This window comes from Anser cygnoides, chromosome 3, assembly GCF_040182565.1.
Source record: "Anser cygnoides isolate HZ-2024a breed goose chromosome 3, Taihu_goose_T2T_genome, whole genome shotgun sequence".
Lineage (NCBI taxonomy): Eukaryota > Metazoa > Chordata > Aves > Anseriformes > Anatidae > Anser > Anser cygnoides.
In genome coordinates this window covers 43,283,937-43,297,293 of record NC_089875.1, presented here as the reverse complement: position 1 = coordinate 43,297,293, position 13,357 = coordinate 43,283,937, and the positions used below count along the sequence as shown (strand labels likewise).

At 41.3% G+C, this 13,357-nt stretch overlaps 1 long non-coding RNA gene across 1 annotated transcript; it reads right to left on the bottom strand.

Moving 5' to 3' along the window:
- Window positions 1–2,978: 2,978 nt before the first annotated feature.
- On the bottom strand, window positions 2,979–13,227 carry LOC106048576 (uncharacterized). The gene is made up of 3 exons (XR_001214225.3): window positions 12,723–13,227; window positions 12,162–12,356; window positions 2,979–3,087 (listed from the first exon to the last, which is right to left on the bottom strand). It is a non-coding gene; the product is annotated as an uncharacterized lncRNA (long non-coding RNA).
- Between the last annotated feature and the right edge of the window lie 130 nt (window positions 13,228–13,357).

Genomic DNA, 13,357 nt, shown 5'->3' with positions numbered 1-13,357 from the left:
ACACACTGAAGTGAGAAAAACAATTCATGTTCTGCAAATAGCTGCAAAACGATTGCAATGTTAGCATTTGGCTGATCCTTATGCAAAAGTGGAAGTATGAGTATGCTGGAAATGCTAGTTGTTGTGTCTCTCAGAGTGTATTTTTATAACATAGGTGTGTGTGTAAATGTATATTTGAGAGAAGCATATACATATACATGCAAAGACAGACACAGTCAAGTATTTAAATTCTTGATCTCTGAGCAAACCAATATATTTAGTGGGAAAAGACAAAATAACTGGAATAAACAGAAAATCTCTTAGTCTCACTAAACTGAAATCAAGTCCAGTATGTTAAAGACATCTTCAAAAGCTCAGGTAATTAGTTTACTTCCCTTTTCTCTTCTAATACAAAAAATGATGAAATGTACGAAAGAAAGTTCATATTATTCCAGTTTGGCAGCAGAGAATAGTAAACCTATGTAAGATATCTTCTCAGATGTGAGATGTTCATATATGTACCTCACAACAACCTAAAATTGGATGCTCATTTGCACTGAATTTTAAATCCCTGAAGGTTTATCCATTACCAGCTTACAGTCTGCAGGAACAAGAATGCTACTTACTTTTTTTATTTTTTAATCTTTCATAAATTACTCTAACTGGAGACTAAGGTGGATAAAAAGAAAGATGGTCTCTTTATCTACAGATAAACTGCCCTACCCTGTCCTCTCAACAAAACTTAAGTCTGAAACTTAAAACCAGCTGCCAGATTCTGACTGCTAACATTTCTTTCATCATTGTGTATTTTATAGATCCCCTGCAGCAGTTTGAAACCCCCTGTTCAGCATTCAAGGAAAATAGAATAGGTAAAGAAGTCTACAGTGTAGGACAAGATAAAGTTTGTAGGTAGATGTAAGTTCTTTTATTGAACCGACAGGTACAGCTGTTGGAAAAACTGAATAAGCTTTTGGGAATGCAAAGCCTTCTTGGAGTATGAAATACAGAAAAGAAGCAACCCACTTAAAAACTGCATAACAACAGAGAAGACTGAGATCCGTGACAATTACAGTAAAACAACACAAGAACTCAGAAGACACTAAATTTTGGTATCTGAAATCGAGACTCTACAAGATAAAGGCAGCAGCCAAGTTAACATGACATCTGTTTCCCCAGAGATCAGAGACACTACTATTAGACCTACAGTTAAAAGCACATGACTAAACCCCATTGTATGTCCCAGAGTCTGCAACTGTGCTATTCTGTTACTATCTGCAAAACTGGAGTATCAGCTTTCTACCTGTTTCACCAGAGCAGGCTCACACCAATTACACTAATCTGTGTAAAACACGTGTACGACTTCAAAGGAAAGAACTGTAAAGTACAAAGGACTGTATAATGAACAACATTTGAAGGAAAAGCAGGAAGAACATGCAATGCTACGGCCAAAGAAACATCCAACCTTCTGTTTTTAGTCTCAGGCTGGAGTTCTGACTAAAACGTTTGAAGAAAACAGAAGTCATGGCTGACATACTGTGAATGGACTTGAAGACCATTTCATTTATTGAGATCACTGGGTCTTGCTGAAACTACAAGATCTGAGCCAGTGCAGGTAATAAAGGGAGGAGAGAGACCTAAAGAGGTCAGCAAGTGTATCAGGCTAGTTGGAGGGAGAAGCAGCGCTCAGACTTGCAATGGCAGGGGCAGCAGCAAGCCTGCTGTCGCACACGGATGGGGTGGAATTGCAGTCAACCAGAGTCTCCGGCCTTTGACGCAGGCAGTTTGAGTCTGAGGTGGAGCCTATCCTTTCTTCCAAATCCACTTGCCAGCTCTACTTATAAGCAACTAAACTTCAGCAATAAAAATTAAAAAAATACAGAAGAGGGCAAGTAAGATTCAATAGATAATGGAACGAGTTACTAGAAGGACAGCATTTGGGATTTATATGCATTTACGTGTCTGTACCTCTGCAGTACTACAGATGCCTGTAAAACTAAACTTTATGTCAGTACTTGGTTGCTGTTGATCATCATTTGAGACATCAGTGACTGGTATCCTCAGAGGACATTTAGCATCCTTGTTCACTAGGTGTGATGCCTAAAAATCATTCCATTCCTTGAGGAATTACATGCCAGAATGAAGAAGTACTTTAAAGAGTGGTATACTCGTTGCGTGCAGCTTGGATTGATACAAATTTTATAAGAGCTAGTGGCACCTCCTGGAAAAGCTCTGGGACCAGCTTGTGCTGAATAATGGAGCCAGGATTCTCAGATTATTCTCTTTAAACAAAAACAAAACACCACAAAAGAGTAAAACTAAAGAAAAGCAAGAAAAGCACTAAACACCTACCACTACCACCAAGGAAAGAGTGTCAGCAGTACAGTCAGAAGTATAGAACTATACTTCTTAATACCTAAGATTATACTTCTATACTAAGCAACATTCAGGCTTTTGTAAGTGTGTAATGATCTTACACTTACAGAGCACCTTTCATTCAGACGGATTCATTTCTGGGCTGTCTGCATGCCAGGGGAATAACTGTCCTCCCTCCTGCCAACTTACACAGTGAAACGCCGTTTACACCTCTGGAGGAAAACGTTGTGCTATGCGAGTTGTGACACCACAACCAAAATGGACTGGGACAGGCAGTGCCAAGTGCTACAACAGTCAAATACATAATGTAGTAGGACATACGAAAGAAACAGAACATAAATAATCAAAACCACATTCTAGTCAGGACACTGAGATTAACAGAGAAACTTTTAAAACAGATCACGGTATTAGTCACTAAACTTCTGCTTCTCAATCTCCTTTGGACCTTTTGGCTCTCACACAGATTTCTAGAATGTAGAGTCATAACAGATGTTCGCTAAAACATTAGCAACCAGCCCAACAGAGCCATTTCTAAAGGTTTAAGTCGTTATATTACATACAGTACGCAGCAAATACTGATTTTAATTGTACCCAGAGTAAAACAAGAAGGATTTAAAATCATATAGCACAAACAGAAAACACTTATAGAAACTTACTCACATAAATTGTTTATTTCCATGAAGGTGGAAAGGAACAGGACTGCCCATGGAGGTCACACGAACAAACTTGAGACTCCTGCAACAGAAGGAAGATAACATGAAAGTGGCAATGACTGCAACATTGTATTTAAGGCTGGGGTAAAGACACTTATTAGCCTGCAGTCAGGCTTTGTGGGGCTGGATACGGGCTGAGGCCAGAGCCCCCAGGGCTGACAGCAGGTAAAGCAGAGACTGAACTCCTCGCTCTGTTGCAGGGCAACCAACTTCATGGTAGAATAAGCACATAAAAAAGCCCAAACCCAGTCCTAGCTCCTTTCTAAGTTTCCAAGAGGGAAAAACATTCCACACTCACTCAACAAGGGGGAAGCAAAACCACATCGAATCTTTTCTGGCCTTTGGTCCAAGCAACCCAGGGCTACATCCTTCCAACCAACTTAGCCACTTTTAAAGGCCCGAGCCTCAGGCTGGGACACGAGGACAAAAAGAACAGTTCTTGCTCTTCTTTCAGCATGACAGCAGTCTACAGTTCAATCCAGGTAAATAACATGACCATTCCTGTTTTCATTTAAGAGTGTGGGTCAGGAGACTTCTGACTGAGGGAAAGCATCTTCTTGAGCCCTTGCTGTGACCCCTGCCCCCACATTTTCTTCCTTTCATGGTTGCCCTAACTAAAAGGCTACTTACCACATCACCTCCCATTAGCTTAACAGGCAGAGCAGTCAGCTTTTATTTTGACACCGACTGCCCAGGTGATCTTTAAATGCTACTTTCCAGAATGCAATTTCCAACAATTAAACTTAATACCAGGTTAACATAGAATTAGATTTTTTCCACCGTGGAACAGGAATAACACTGAATGGGAAAAAGTTTCCTAGCACAAGAGTATTTTATATGAAATTGGAAGGCAGGTGTCTTTCCCCACCCCTGGGAACAGGCCTGCCATGGACCAACTACAACAACTAGCAGTAGTGAGACTGAATATCAACCCACATGGCAGCAGGGCATACTCTGACACAAACTCATAAGGCAAGGATCCATCCTTTATTAAATTTTAAATGTACTGCCTTGCTATGATGTTTCTACCCACGTGGCATTCATCCACTTGCTTCAAGATTATCACTCGGGAAGGATTTTTACTTGAAAACCACCTAAACTACAAATGGATCCAAACAGCAGTCATGCAGACAAAGCACGTATTACGAACAAGTAAATAACAGCTTTTCTTCTGGGAAGAAAACAAATCCTCGATTCCTGGCAAGGAGGCAAACCTCTGTTCCTAGCAACCAAGACTCCAGCACAATAACCTAAACTGATGAATCAGAATTTGTGATGACAGAAACAGAATTATACACAGCCTTCCACAAAGGTTTATAGGAGAAATTAAACATAACTACATTACCAGTAACATGACATATGCAGCTAAGCTAGAAAACACATGATAAAAAAAAATAGTAACTAAAGCAAATGGTAACCATGAAGATGGTTTTATCATTTAAGAAATGAATTCCATCCACCTGATTGCTCATGTTACCTTTTTCCCAGCGATACTGAACTGAATTGGCTATTCAGCAGCATCAGGACCATTAACTGCTAGTACCAAAAGTGGATTTGTTTTTCACATCAGGCAAGAGATGATTGACAGCCGTGCCAGAGTCTGTATACATTTTAGCACAGGACAGACTGTTGACTCTGTGACTTTCTTCACTGTGGCTGGGCAAAACCACAGGTGGCACCAAGAGGAATTTAGCAGGAGGAATTTATTTCCTTTGTTCTTTTCTTGGTAGAAATACGAGGAACAGAAAAGTAACTACCAGTGACTTACTGACACTAGGAAAATGTGCTTGTTCCTGTAACAAGAGCAGGGGTAGAGGAGCGGATCTCCCTTAAACTGATGACTAAGGTGAGGGGGAAGATGTGAAAAGAGAACATTTAGGCATTATTTTCATATTGACACAGATGTAGGCATGCATAATATCAGATTTCCTTCATTAAACAAAGACCTAACAAGATTCACTGGTTGAAAACCAAAGCTAGAAAAATCCGAACAGGGAAGAAAACGAAAATTTTAAATGAAGGTAATTAACTACTGGAATATTTCTTGAACTGTGTTGGTAGGTTTGCCAGCACCCCACTTGGATAGCTTGCTAAAAGATAAAGCTTCAAACAACCCGAATGCGTTACGCTTCACATGGAATAAGAGGGTAATATTTCATGGTATATACCATAACATAAATATGAGTACATGTGCTTAATGGTCTCTTCTGACCTTGAATGACCAAAAGCTTTAACCAAGTAGACAGAAGAACAAGAGAAGAACTTATGGACTCTTCTGCCAACTTCATTTACAGTAATTAGTATCTTACTGGATAATAAAATCCAACTGGAATCATTTCAAGGTAACACCAGCGCAAGGCTGGAAAACTGCACGTTTGATGGAAATTAGATTTTATAGTTATACTGTCTCTCCATTGCTTCAGACCTAGGAGCTTTTGAAACTAATAACCAATTTGAAAAACAAATGGGGGTACTACGTGCCTGAGAAATTAAATTCTTGAAGCTGAGGGGCCAGGTGTATAATTTGTAGAAAATTTTCAAAAAGGCTTTTGAAAAGGCCACTCACCTAAGGCTCTTGACGAGCTAAACCTCCATGGAACAATCTTGAGGATAATTAATTGCACAAAATAGAAGAAAGAAAATGTAGGGGGAAAAAAAGGGCAATCTTCATAATGATGTTCATCACTGGTTGTCCATCTGGATCTACAGCAAGGGCCTATTTTATTCATCATAAATTATACAGAAAAGACAGTAGACAGTGAAGTTGCAAAGTTTGCTGGTGATGCTAAATTATTTGGGAATACACAGAGTCACACCAAACCCAGCTTGGTGTAGTTTTGCAACCAAACCCAAATGATAGACAATTAAGAATTGTATGACCGGCATACCCAACCAGTGGGACAGGGCACTGGATCCTTTTGCCCCTTACTTCGTGAAAGACTGAAGTCATTTCACAGAGCAAGAGGCAGGATAGACTGCATTCCCTCCTGAAATGCTTTGTGAGGGCAGAGAGAAAGCTTGTCTACTCACCTTATCTGTTAGGTTGTGATTAAAGGCTTGTCACCATACACACAGAGGATCAAAGATGCACACGGCATCTTTGAGGTTATTGGAGAACCCCAATAACCTCATCAGAGGTTCCTGCCTCCAATGGAAAGGAAGGGATCAGGGTGGTTTGGGGAGGAACAAGCATGGGAAAATAGAGGGATAAGAGGATCAAAGGGGCTAGGTGTCACACTCATCTGGCCATGTCCTGCACCTGATCAGCATAGTCTGTCCCGCCCTATTGATCTCCAAATTTAAGTATTTTCTTGGGTGAGGGGACACTGTATTCTCTGTGCAAGTGTGTACCTAAGGTCTGAGCCCAAGGGTCTCCGTCCTACCAGCTGGAGAAACTGGGTGGAGTGAGAGGTCTAAGTGGCAGGAGAGGGTGCCACGAGACATAAGGGCCACTATGTGTAGGGTGCCAGAAACAGGGGAAACCAGAGAACATGGAGGTTCAACTGTCAGCATCTGAAGTGAGGACCACAGGTGAGAGCAGCCCATGTTTCTGCGGTGCCAGCAAGTGGAGAGAGCAGGGGGCGTGCATATTGCGTGTGTACACGTCAGTGTGATCGCTGACACGAAGCTGCATTACCAGGCAAGGATAAAAAGGCTTGGGAACCAGGTACCAAAGCAGCCACAAGCCTGTGCCAAATACTGGAAAGACCAAAGGATCTGAAACCTGGCTACTGAGGGATCAGCAAGTACAAGCCAGCTCATGGACAGACTATGAAACGTGGGGTCAGCTGAGAGACCCTTTGTATGGCAAGTGCAGACAAGAGGACCCAGCTTCTGCATGGATCCATATTGTATGTATGCATGTATGCGTGTATTTATACATGTATATGTGTATATATATTGTGTGTATATAAATATATATGTATATTTATGTATATTTTCCACTAATGGGCTTTCACCCTGATCAGCCAGAAAGGGGAAGAGGATGAGTCTACTGCTGCTGTTTATATTTGCAAGTGTGTTGTGTTTTCTGCCAGTGCTGATCTGCCTGGCCACTTCTTTGCGCATGTATATAGGTGCTCTGCGTGGGTGGGTGTCTGCTGGGAAAACATGCTCAGTCTCGCCAGTGGCTGGAAGGGGGAACGAGGAGCCTCTCTCAGGCTGCCAGATTCAGCAACTTCTACCAGCATCTACATGAGACCGCTCCATACTTGCCCAAAGAGACACGAAGGCTCTCCTTGAACATCTTTACACCTGTCCAGCAGCGTACTGCAGGGCTTACCACTGCATCCTTTGTGAATAAAGGCTGTTAATCAAAAAAGGAGCATCTCCAAGGAACATAAATCCCAGAACTCAATTCTTCTAAATACACACGTATTCAGCTTGTCAGACTGGCTTAGTTTTTCTTTGTATTCTCTTAACTATTCATGCCTGCTAACATTGGATTTTTTTTATCCCAAATTTGAGGAGATTAGACCCCCTGTGGGAGATAATTTGCTTCGCTTTCCTGGGATTCTTGCATTCACTTCATCCTGTGGTTTCTTTGATTGAAACTATCTTACTGGAATTGCTGCTTGATGCACTTGTTCCTTTATAGCAGCTTGTACCAAGCATTCTGCCAACTGTCACTCGAGGTAGTATAGAAATTCACTTATGTTCATGCCTATGTAAACCAACAATCAAAAGAATGACATTTGCTTGACAAAAATGTTATACCTTAAAAAACAGCAACTGAGAAATCTGGCAATATGATTAAATCTGTTCTCTGCTGAAGTCCTACCTCAAGTACAGCTTATTCCATTGACATCTACCACAAAGCAGAATTCAGCTGAAATTTGAAACTTGCAGGTGAGTATTTAAGTCAAAATAGCAGATTAACATAGGAAATCTATTTTCATCATCCCATAGCAAACTGAGTTGCTTTTTTTTTTCTCTTTCAGAGTGAATGCTTCTTGCTATTTATACTAAAAATGTAAGAATCTCATGCAACATGTCATGCAGTTTCAAGGAGACTATTTTCTTTTTGAAGAAGTAGGAGGTGGGAGATCACTGAAAAGAGCAAACAAGCAAGCTGTTTCATCAAGAAAGGAAACAGTGAAACCTGGTTTCCTAAAGATCCGTGCTATGAGTTGAACTCTGCGTGGCTCCTCTCCTGTTTAATAAGGATTCTATTTATGCTGCATATTTCCCCTCAGAGCATTAAACAGTCTTTCTGTTACATCCAGACAGGCATGTTAAAAAATGTATCGCAACTTATTAGACTTTTGACTCTTTCCTCTCTGCTAAATTGTTTGCAGTTGTCCAGGAGGTTCAAAGGTTATTAGAGGTGAAGTGACATACATATCCACACAGCATGATCACATTGGTTTCTTTTTCCTAGGACCAGGCCAATATCAAGTATCACAGAAAGGTATGCTACGCGTCAATCAAAGAGCAAGAACTACAACTACGTGATTCAGAGGACTAGACAATCTAAAAAAGCATCTGGGCCACCAATTAGCCTTAATGGCCCTGAGCAGCCTTATCAAGTGCCTCCACTCACCCTGTTCCCTGTGCCCCCTGGAGAGATTTCAGCTTGTCCCTGGACTTTCAGTCCATGCTTGAGATATTTTGTAGGGATATCTCTTCTCAGTCCTGTCTCTGGTCCTGCTTTCTGGATGGGCCTCTGACCTATGCTGTACATTTGTCTCCTGTCCTGTCTTCTGGACCTGCTGCTGATACTCCAGCATTGTTTCCAGTCCTGCCTCTGGCCCTGTCTCCTGCTGTTCCTGAGTGGACAACTTGGATAGATCCTGGACCTGACTCATCCCATCACCTTGCCTTGGACTGTCCATGGATCCTGGTACCAGCACCTGGCACTACCCCCAGCGTTCAGATACAGTGGGATGGTGGCCTGGACAACACGGACAATGTCTGGAGTCATTGCCACGCTTCTGCTCCAGTGGATCCCTGACAATAAGCTTTCTACAGGAAGACTGCTAGATGAGAAAGGTGTTTGCATTGGACTAACCCGTGTGCACGCATCTCGTCTTAGGAAAAAATAAATAATAAAGCCACACAAGCTATTTTTCAGCCTGAAGAGCAATGCAGGCAAATAGGGTTCTGCCTCTACCAAAAAAAAAAAAAAAAAAAAAAGAGAGATGCAAGGAATTTCTTAGAACAACCCTACCCAATGCAGGGGGCAAGCAAACTATGATAGGGGAAAATCTTGTATGGACATGTTACCCATGACAGATCTGCATGTTTCCATTTCCAAGGCAACACCTACATTTGATGCTGATCCCAGCTAGAACTAGGCTGTGCTATTTAAGCTTTCCTAGCAAACCAGCTGCCTTGTGTCAGCCCCTTGCTCCTCCTGTCTCTCTCACACTGACTCTTTGGAGCATCATTGTCATGCTGTCATGATGGATGAATTCCTCTCAATGTCACACTGTGCTGACTTTAAGGCAATTAATCACAACCCCAAATTACAAGAGGACACTATATCTGGAAACAGCGATGCATTTTGGTATCAGCTGAAGGAAACATCTTTTAATGGCATAATTTTTGTATCACTAATGAGAAGTGTATTATTTAAACTTAAATCCTGTAATGAGACATACAGGTGCACCCTGTAGTTTTGAGCAAGCTCCAACAAAATCAGTGGTGCACAGAGGTTCCCAAAAGTATACAGCTTATATTCCTGACCAGTGTGAAATCATCACCCATTCTCCTCAGAAATTCTGTTTGGTTTCTCATCTAGAGGGTATACTTGTACAAATATGCCTGCTCAGTCCTATCATGCAGACAAACCATTTTTATTGGTTTCCTCTTGATTGTCTTTCTTAACAGCATACATTACTATGAAGGGTTTAAGTCTTTATAAACAGAGCAACTAATCCCCCAAGGTATATGTTGCCAAATGTAGATGCATGCATGTAGACGCGTTTGTGTGTTTACAGTGATAAGGAATATAACCATACGGATTGTTAGAAAAACACTGTTTCCGGTAGATGATGTGCTATGCTGGTAGAAACACAGAAATGTGTTCTTTGAATGCTGGTCTCTGTTTACAGTAGCAAATTCATATAAGCTGCTCCACAAATATTCTCCACTTCAATTTAGAAGGTGTTTATAACGTTTGACATGACTTATTTTTTATGTCTCTATTTTCAGGAAATACTTCAGGAATTTTTTCTGTTCTGGGGAGCTCAACCATCACTGGAACATAAAGAATTTCTACATCATGAACCACAGAGGAAAGATTCATGAACAAATCACTGACACAGAGAGCACCACAGGTTTCATCTAGAGGAGGCCCTATGTGTAGCTAGTGGCTTATCTCTCTGGGAAGTCTGAGATTAAAGACTGGCGGGCCGTAGATGCTCGGTGCTTATTCTCAGACACCTGCTGACGCCTTGTGTACTCCACAGCCAAACCAGAGGCAGTCATAAGAATACAACCACTAATGTCATTAGATTCCTAGTGAGATACAGATAGGTCCACAATCTGTGAGCAGGAGCATTCTCTGCAAGTGAGAAGGACAAAGTAAAGAACTCTCTAAAATTAAATCCTTTAAAAAAATAGCATGTACTCTATCCTGACCTAAGCAAAATACTGTACAAACTCAGGGCACTATGAATCAAAAAGACAAGTGCTGGAGGAGAGCAAGAAAAGTGTTTCAACTTAAACTTTCTCTCTTCTGTAAGAAAAAAAATGACGCCAGATATAGGAAGGGCTAGAATTGCAACAATGTGCTGAGCCTTCCTTGAGGCAGACTGCTGAAACGTAAACTACTGCCCAACTGGGGGTGCAGGTCAGAGACGGTAGATTACACTCGCATTCCTTCCAGCTTCTGCCCTAGGGAATACCATAAATATCTTAAATGACCTCTTTTCTTAGCCACTGGTCTGGAAACTTGCACTTAATTAATTTTTCCCCATTCACCATAAAGATCTAGGACTCTATCCAAGTTTTTTTTTTTTTTTTAGTGAACATCCAGCAATAAAAGCAGGCTTCCCCAGGCTTAGCAACAGTTCATAACTATGATTGGCAGCTCCTTCCAAAGTCTCTACAGGTCACTCGGAACTCAGAATCACAACCTATCACGGGTACTCCAACAGGGGCATTTTCCAGGCACGAGACTTTTGCAAATACTTCCTTCATGGTCTTGCCCAGCCATACAGTTCAATTCAGCAGGAGCTGAATTTAACTGACACTCACATACTCTTCATCTTTTAGAAATAAATTACTATTAATTAAGCTACCTATTTCATAACGAAGAGCTGTCTTTTTCTCTCCTCATCCTAAAAAGAGTAAACCCCATGTTGTACATTTTCTTTTAGTTACTGACACTGCAAGCGTATGTGTTGCTTCTTTTATTTCAGCTAACAACCCCTAACCAATAATGCAAAAATCCCATGATCAGGAGAGCAAGCAGGCTGACTCCAGACAACTGGTTATAGCACATAGCTACAAAGAAGACAACTTGCACACTGCAGTTCATGTTCCTTGAACAGCTTGTGTTCTCTGCAGTGACTAGATTATAGAATAAGTTTATCAAAGGGAGCAGACCTAAACAGTAATTCTTAGAGGAAATGTACATAAAACTTCAAATGCATTTAGCAAATATAAGGTCCCCTCAACAGCAGAACTCCACAGAGGCACAGCCGGCATAACTACCTCCTGTTCTTGGTGCATTTGAAATAACTTCAGTCTAAACAGAGCACCCAGAAGGGGAGAATATTTGATGGCAAAAAATACATAAATTATAATGGAAATTTAAGCGGAATGCTAACTAATTTAATCCCTGATACTGCAACTGTTTTACTCACACATTTGTTTGCAAGACCAAGGTCTTAGCCACACAGTGAAGTAACTGTCAAGAGTCCTCTCTCTGAAAACAGGATGAAATGGTTCTTCCATTACAGTACAAGAAACCAGGGGTTCTGTCAAACAGTAGTGATAGCCCTAAAATTCTCCACATGCACTTCTGATTTATAAAACCTAGTAAAACTGTATGTTGAACAAAATAACATTGTATGGGTCTCTTTATGTGGCTTGCCTGGGCAACCAGCCAGTAGTCTGAAATAGTTTAATATTATACAGAAAACCTACCTGTAAAATCAATCACAATAAGTTCTGTGCAGGAAGCCCAGGCCAAGGGTGAAGTAGCCAGTTATAAAGCATTGTGCTTGTGTTAATAGTGTAGTCAATATGCAGTTCTTTGCTGTAGTTCTTTCTTTAGATTAAAAATGCCTGACAAACCCCTGTAAGAAGCTGTAAGTTAACATCATGACAACTTCACTGCTCCTGAGGAAAAAAAAAAGAAAGAAAAAAAAAAGTACTGAGATGTAAACTATGAAAATGTACTTTTCATTTTTAGATAACATGGAAAGCTTTGTTCCCTCTCTACCCTCCTACCCCCCAAGAGGCATGTTAGGGTTTTCAGGTTTTTCTAATGAAGTATTTGAGCATGATAATCAATCAGCTTGAATCTGTGGCTGTGCCATGCTTCAGCCTTAACTGGAAAAGCATGTGAAGTTGGTTATAAGGGTACTCTCCTAGCAAATGGACAAAATGGATTTCAACTCCCTTAGTTTGAGGCTGCAGTTGAAGAGGATGCGCCCTGGTTCTGAATGCCACACGAGGGACAAATACCTGATTTATTAACCCTACCTCCTATTACCACTTTGCTGCAGTGTCTTCTGAAAATGGCGATGATGATCCACCTCATGAAAGTGCTGACCCTTGTGTGACTGGAAACTCTGCACTGAAATCCTCATCCCTGCTGTCTTACACATCTCCATTTCCAGAGCCATACGACGGCATATGTTTTTTTTGGGATGTGGACAGATGTCTGTCAGCGTCTTTTTTGGGATGTGGACAGATGTCTGTCAGCGTCTTTGTTAACATGCCAAACACTTCAATTTGTGTCCCCCTTCACTCAGCTTTGTGGCAAGCCAGTCAACTAACCCCCTGGTCACCCTTCATTTGGTATCCGCACTGAGGTGTCAAGACAACTCGTTTGTCTTTTCGTTGATTGTTTCCACACATCCTGGATCATGTTGTTTACTGAACTAGACAAAAAATTCTAGGGAGATATTCAGAAATATCTACAGAGGTATTTCAGAGAAGTAGGTCAAGCTGACTAGAAAACGTGTCGGAAATTAGTTTTCTCCCATGTCACCTCTCCCCTAACCTTAAATAACACATGCCTTCTACGAAACACTACGGCAGAGGCAACCCCAACGCAGGGAAGCGCCAAGCCTCAGCATCACCGGGGCCCCGCCATTTCCCGGGCGGCCACGTCC